The sequence below is a fragment of the Triticum urartu genome, chromosome 2, assembly GCF_003073215.2.
Source record: "Triticum urartu cultivar G1812 chromosome 2, Tu2.1, whole genome shotgun sequence".
Lineage (NCBI taxonomy): Eukaryota > Viridiplantae > Streptophyta > Magnoliopsida > Poales > Poaceae > Triticum > Triticum urartu.
This window is the reverse complement of record NC_053023.1, coordinates 671,441,477-671,448,536: the sequence shown is the minus strand read 5'-3', so window position 1 is coordinate 671,448,536 and position 7,060 is coordinate 671,441,477. Positions and strand designations below refer to the sequence as shown.

Below are 7,060 nucleotides of genomic sequence, written 5' to 3'. Positions count from 1 at the left end.
TCCCGGTTCAAGGCAACAACCGGGACAAATGCCCCCCTTTAGTCCCGGTTAGAGGCACCAACCGGGACCAAAGGCCTCTTTTCAGCAGCGGAAAGGGCGGGAAGCAGAGGGCTTTGGTCCCGGTTGGTGCCTCCAACTGAGACTAAAGGGTGGGCATTGGTCCCAGTTGGAGCCTCGAACTGGGACGAATGGCCTTGTGCTGCCACGGTGCGACACGAAAGTTTAGTCCCACCTCGCTAGCTGAGAGGGGCGCGCAGTGGTTTATAAGCCCCACTGCCGCTCCCCTCTCAAGCTTCTCTCCACTGCAGGCTTACGGGCCTACTTACTACTGCTTTGCCTGATGGTCCTACTGGGCCACCTGCGGGCCTGGATCCTGGCCCGTGGTGGGTTTCTAGTCGTATCCAGGCCGTGGGGGCCCAGTAGGAGGCACTTTTTTCTTTACTTATTTATTTTATTGCAGCTGTTTTTTTAGTCCCACCTCACTTTTTTTCTTTACTTATTTATTTTATTGCAGCTGTTTTTTTAGTCCCACCTCGCCAAGCGAGAGGCACTCGCAGCTGTTTATAAGCCCTGAGTGCAGAGACAATGAAGAAGAGGCTCAATGCTCACCTGCATGTTGGTTCGCTTCAAGTCTTAGAAGCGATAGATTGACCAAAACACAGTACCAATAATCAACATTCTATATCATGAGCATGCCCAAAACACTGGCAGTGTAAAATTAACAAAAATTGACCGGGCATCAATATTTGAAAAACTGAGTTATCGGCAATAATTGGTAACAAAACTTAAAGATTGATGCAACATGTCAAATCAAATTGCAACAACTAATGTATGAGATACTTCTATTCCAAATTATTTTTTCACACAATATCCATTAGGTCTCGGGCAAAATATAGGTAATTAAAATTGAACCTAATGATGACGTGGGAGATTAGGCGGGTAAAGGAGAGCGGGTCATTTTCATGGACACCATCAGACAGAGGGTTTCGGACAATCTTTCTTGCACGCATCCATGGACGGATAGCACTCTTGATTGAGGAGACAACACAACCAGACCCATCCAGCTTTGCATGGTCTATTGTTGACACAAAGCCCATACGGTAAATTGATCTTCTCATCCACGTCTTCTTTGCCCATGATCCGACCTATGTATGGAACATCAAATGAATTAGGTGTGAAAGAATTAGCCATTGATATGGTAACTGATCATTATGGACTGATAACCATACAAGTAACAGGCAATGAAAGGTGAGAAAGAACTGGTAAATCTCTGTGGAACTGCATACATTGCACAGTAGGCGTGCAGCATAGGAGATGGAGAGATAGTAGCAAGCCTAGAGCGTAGATGTGAATCGTGTATTTGGCAATCATCTTCTGATGAAGTTTGAAAATGCTAGGAACAAGATATGCATGCTTGCTCTATCAACACACGGCCTGTATATATAGAGAAGGGAGAACTGGTGCAGAACCGATCAAGCAATAAAATAGTACCTATTAATTGGCCTGAAAAACATATTGCAGCAATTAATAAGACATCCGAGCAATCAAAACATATTTCAGTTCTGAATAAGGCATGCCAACAATAAAGCAGATTTCAACACGTGATAAGCGATTTCATTATTTAAAAACAGATTCCGACGTAACACTTAAGAAGGCATTTCCGCAATAAAAAGTTCCAACACTTAATAGGACATTTATAGAAGAGATATTTCAACGCTTAAAAAACGCTAAATGAGATATCAACACTTATTAGGATATTTCAACAATAAAAGCATATTTCAGCACTAAATAAGATATCCCAAGAATAAAAATATATGTCAAAATTTAATGAGAGATTTCATCTTTTTAAAAGATTTCAGCAATTAATAACACATTTCAACACTAACATAGATTTCAACATTAATGAGACAACACGAATAGATTTCGACATTTGAAAAACACATCCCGATAAATAATAACCATATGTCATCATTAAAATGGCCATCAAACAATTATTTGGTCAGAGGCATGAATACTGGATGGATAGACACCTGGTATTTAAGCTGACATAACACTAGAGTCAGTACTACTCGTTGTAAACAGGGAGCACAAGAAGAGAGCTACAGTTCAGCAAGTCAAAATGAGTTGCTGAATCGTTAATATTAGAGCACCGCCTCGATCCTCTGTTGGTTTTTAAACATGTAACGATGAGATTTGTGCTTGCTCATATGGAGGCCACGCATCATCCCTTTGCCTTTGTCGTGATTCTCGTTGCTAGAGCTGAGAGCTATTGTAGTTGCCATTGTCTTTGCCTTTGTCGTTGCTGCCATTCTCGTCATTGCCTTTGCCGGCGTTGCTGAACGCAACCTCCACACCGGTGAAGATGGCAAATTCCTTGCCGGGAAACATCTTGTTGCAGTCCTTGTCGGATTCCATGACATTCAAGAAGTCCACGACGATGAACCTGCCGGAACCGAGGCTGACGACAATGGGCTCGCGCAACATGTTGGGCTGCCACTCCTCTGGCAGGCCATCACGCGCCCAGATCCGCATCTTCTCCTGCGGTGGCTCCTACCCTCCGACGACGCCGGAGAGGTCAGCAACGCAGGGGAGATTGTCGGTATTTAATTTTGAAAACAAAATAATTTCGGACATCACTGAAATATGCGAAATTTTGGAAATTTCGCATATTTCGGAAATTATTTCATGTTTTCATATTTCAAATTTCATTTGATTTTAATGAATTCTAACATAATTTAAATTTATTTTAAAAGCAGTTTGAATCGGCCTTCAAATTTCGGGGTTAAAAATATTTCGGGCCCCACTGAAATATGCGAAATTTTGGAAATTTCACTGAAATTTTGTTGAAATTTTTAACCCCCGAGAAGAGATGCCAAACCAGAGTCCTAGCTCGGGGACGTAATCGGCCTTGCCATGGCAGGGCATGAGCCAGTCGCCAGCTTTGCTCCACTCACAAGTCGCGATTTGGAAGCAGTAGGTGCCGGCACCCTCAGCGCCTGCAAAGATGGAGAAGCAGATGGTGTCTCCGACTAGGGCGTGGCCATGGACAAAGGCACACTTGTTGTGGGTAATCCACGGCGGTAGTGGGAGGATGTCGCGTGCCAGAACCTGTGAGATGCGGGGGACTGGCGGAACCCCTCCACGCCAGGGCCTCGAACTGCGGCTGCTCCTCTGCCATGCATGTGCCGGTAGAGGAGGCCATTGATGATGTAAATGTCGCCGTTGTCTTCGCCGTCATGGAGGTGCAAGTCGGTGGGAGGGACGAAGACGGACATCGACTTCTTCTTGAGTCCATGGAGGCTTGGCAGGGTGTCGATGCAGCGGGTGCCATTGATGACGTCGAAGCGCAGCATGCGGTTCCCACGGTCAGCCAAGACGACCTTGGTCTTCGAGGCGGTGGGCAGGAAATGAAGGGTCTGATGGTTCCCATGTAGTAGTCGAGTTGCGGTGGCCTTATGGCCAGCTCGTTTTTTGGCGGGAAGATGTTTGGGCGCCGCCGCCTCCGTCGTCGCCAGATCTTGGGTGTTGCGGATCCTTCTTCTTATCGTGTTTGGGGCACGGGCCTTGGCGGGCGTGAGCGTTGGCAGCACCTTGCCATGCCCATGCGCGGCCGCCTCTTGTCCCGTCGGGTGAAAAAAATTCATCTTGGAGAGGTCACTCCAATCGGCATAGCAAATACATGCGTTTGTGGCCGTCATATATACAACCCGAGGTTCAGGATCCTCCAGAGTAGGAGAGATAGACAACACTTGGAAGAAAACAAATGTACACATGAGATAAAAAGTTTGAGCTGAAAGTTTAATGCTTACCAAAGGCTTGCTTAACATATTTATTGATTTATTAATATCAGCAACACAATTTTATTTAAGTACAGATGATTGTGCTACTGCACATTGAAAGGGAACGAGAAACCTATCCATTGTTGCATTTTCTCAATATTGTTGCATTTTATGCCTCCATCCAGATAAGATAAAATCGAACAAATAACTTGAAGAGTGCTTCCATGCTTACTCTCACTAGATAGAAAGAAAACTGACCGAGCCTAACATTTTCTTGAGGGTGAAACGAATGAAGCTTCAAAAAATAAACCACGATGCATGTTGTGCATCATGTGAACTTCCTAACATAACAGGTTCTATTTGACTAACATAAGAGGTTCTATTTGACTAACATAAGGAAGAAAATGCAATGAACAATTAGATCGATATTGTTGCTTCACTTTATTACTTCATAAGGGCATCTCCAGCCGCGCCACCAGGAAGGCCTCCCCAGGCGATTTTTTCGCGCCGGCGCCGAAAAAACGGCCCAGTCGCGTCCCCAGGAGCCCAATTTTCGCCGGCTTGGGCCGAAAAAGACGCGGGCCAGCCGCGTCAGCGACTCGGCGCCTCGTCTTCCCCCAACGGCCTCGGTTCCCGCGTGGAATCAATGGCAAGGCTTCCGCCGGTCAGCCTTGCCATTGATTCCTCACGGGCGGCGCGTTCACGGGACGGCGCGCCGACGCCTCCACTCCCTCGCACGCGTACACACAGGCGCGGCCCGGCTATAAAAGCCGGCGGCCTCCGCTCACCTGCGCCCACACTAGCCCCGCCCCTCGCCGCCGTCCAACCCTTCCTCTCTCCCCGAGCGCCGCCGCCCAGCCCTTCCCTCTACCTCTTCCGAGCCCGCCCAGCCCCGCCTTCGCCATGGAAGAGCGCTTCCCCGGAGATACCGCGGCGGCCAACGGCTTCGGCCGCCGTTCGCTGCGCAAACAGAAGTTGTGGCTCCTGTTCCAGGCGAACATCCCGGCGCCGCCGGAGATGCGCGCCGGGCCGACGGGGTGGAGACTCAGCGCCGGGGGAGTGCCCATTCCCCCGTTGCCCGACGCCGCGGCGGACCCGAGGTACTTCGCCGAGGAGGTCGACATCGTGCGCGCGTCCCTCACCGACGCCGAGCTCTCCCTCCCCCAGTACGCCGCCGACAACCACGCGGCCTGGGCGGCGTACTTCGAGCGCCGCCAACAGCAGCGCTTGGCGTCCACCAACGGCGCGCCGGTGGTCGGCAGCCGGCAGAACAGCGAGGGACGCTACCTCTGGTGGGGCGTCCCCGGCCGCACACTCGAGGGCGTGCTCACGTACCTCGAGGGCGGCAACGACCCGCCGTTGGCGTACCCCCCGGCGAGGGTGGCCGCCTCGGCGCAGCACCGTAGCGCCGGGCCATGGGCTCCAAGAAGGTTCGGCGCGTCCTCTTCTTCCTCCTCGTCGTCCCGTTCTTCTTCCCACTCCTCCGGCTCTCCGGCGCTGCTCGGCGTCAAGGCCAAGCCCGCGGCGGAGACGCCACTCGGCCGGCGCACTCGCAGCGCTGGCATCGTCATCAACGAGGGCGGCCGGCGCGCCCCCTCGTCGGCTCCTCCGCGCTTCGTCAAGCTGAAGACGGAGCCGGGGCCGGCGCCGGTGAAGACGGAGCCGGGTCTGCCGCCGGTGAAGACGGAGCCACGTCTGTCGCCGGTGAAGGCCGAGTTCGCCGACGACGGCGACGCCGCCCTCGAGTGGGCGCGCCAGGACTCCATTGCGATGGAGAAGGCCGCGAGGAAGGCGGGGTCGTCATCCTTTGCGACAGCAGCGACGACGACGACGCGCCGCCGCCTGTTCGCCACGGCGACGCCGGGCAGGGGTCCAGCAGGGGCGCCCGCGTCGAGGAGGAGAAGGCCGACGACGACAAGATGTTATGTAATTGTGAAATGATCACTTCATAATTTTGGTATGAAATGAATTATGTAAAGTAATTTCTTTTCTATACAAGATGTTATGTAATTGAGTTTGTGTGCCGATTGGAGAATTGGCCAAAGTCAACAAAGATTGGGGCGCCCGATCCCGCTGGACCAAGACTTTGTCGAACATGGTCAATTGTCGAAGATGATTGAGGATAGTTGGAATTTTTTTTTCTTTTTTTGCAGAGAGCCAATGTTTCTGTTGGTAGCTAGTCAAAGATGATATCAATGTGGAAGCATTTACAAGTTGAATGATATTTTATAGGTAGTCTGTGTTAGAAGGGAGAGAGGGATTGGTGGAATAGTTCGTTGTATTGCTTGAGCCTCGTGTGCATATATATAGGAGTACATGATCTACTTGGAGTACAAGGCAAGCCAGAATATTTCCTAGTCTATCCTATGTTTCCTAATACAATCATGTTACTCAACATCCCCCCGCAGTCACAACGGCAGCGACGCAGACGGTGAGACTGGAGAAGAATCCGAAGGCAAGCCGACGGACGCCCTCCCACAGTCGTAACGGTCGACGCATCGCGGAGTCGTGGCTAGAGTGGAAACCAACGGGGTTGCTCAAGCAGACGGTAGCCCTTTGTGCCTTTTGTCGATGTAGCCGAGAGCGTGGGTGGTGGAGCCGTGGTCGAGGTAGCCCTACGAAGAATGCCGTGGTTGATGTCGAGTCGGGGTAGCCGGTGTTGAGGAAGTCGCCGTGGAGCCGCGGGCGCAAGGGGGCGCCGAGTTAGCATGGGCGCAGTGGTGTCGAAGTAGGGGTGCGTCAGGAAGAAAATGTTGTTGACGACGCGTCGCAGCGGGTTTGCCAAGCCCCGGGACACATCGTGGACGAAGGCACGCACCGGTGTTGCCAGCAGCGGGCATGCGTAGACGGATGAAGACGAAGTTGACGAAGCGCCGACCAAGCTTGCCAGGCCCGGGGACACGTCATGGATGAAGGCACGCATCGGTGTTGTCAGCACCGGGCATGCGCAGACGAGGGACCTGTACAAGCTGTACGCCATGTCGGAGAAGTCGGAGGGGCCAGCAGAGAAGAACTCGACGACGATTGCGGCGTCCATCGGCGTGGGGCCGATGGCACCAACGGTGGTCGGGGTAGACGAAGTGGTCGGGGTAGATGACGGCGACGCTGGCGACGGGCTGGTGCTTGGACGAAGACGAAGGGGGTGGGCGGGCGGCGGCGGTCAAAGAAGAGCGGCGGCAGCGGCCTGATAGCGGCGGCGGCTAGGTTAGGAGTGCGGCGGCGGTGCTCGAAGTAGGCGAAGAACCCTGACAACATGACGAAGACCGGCGCGGATGGTAGCG

General features: G+C 52.0%; 1 pseudogene; it reads right to left on the bottom strand.

Moving 5' to 3' along the window:
• Nucleotides 1-2,141: 2,141 nt before the first annotated feature.
• Nucleotides 2,142-6,816, bottom strand: LOC125537778 (annotated as a pseudogene).
• Nucleotides 6,817-7,060: the final 244 nt, after the last annotated feature.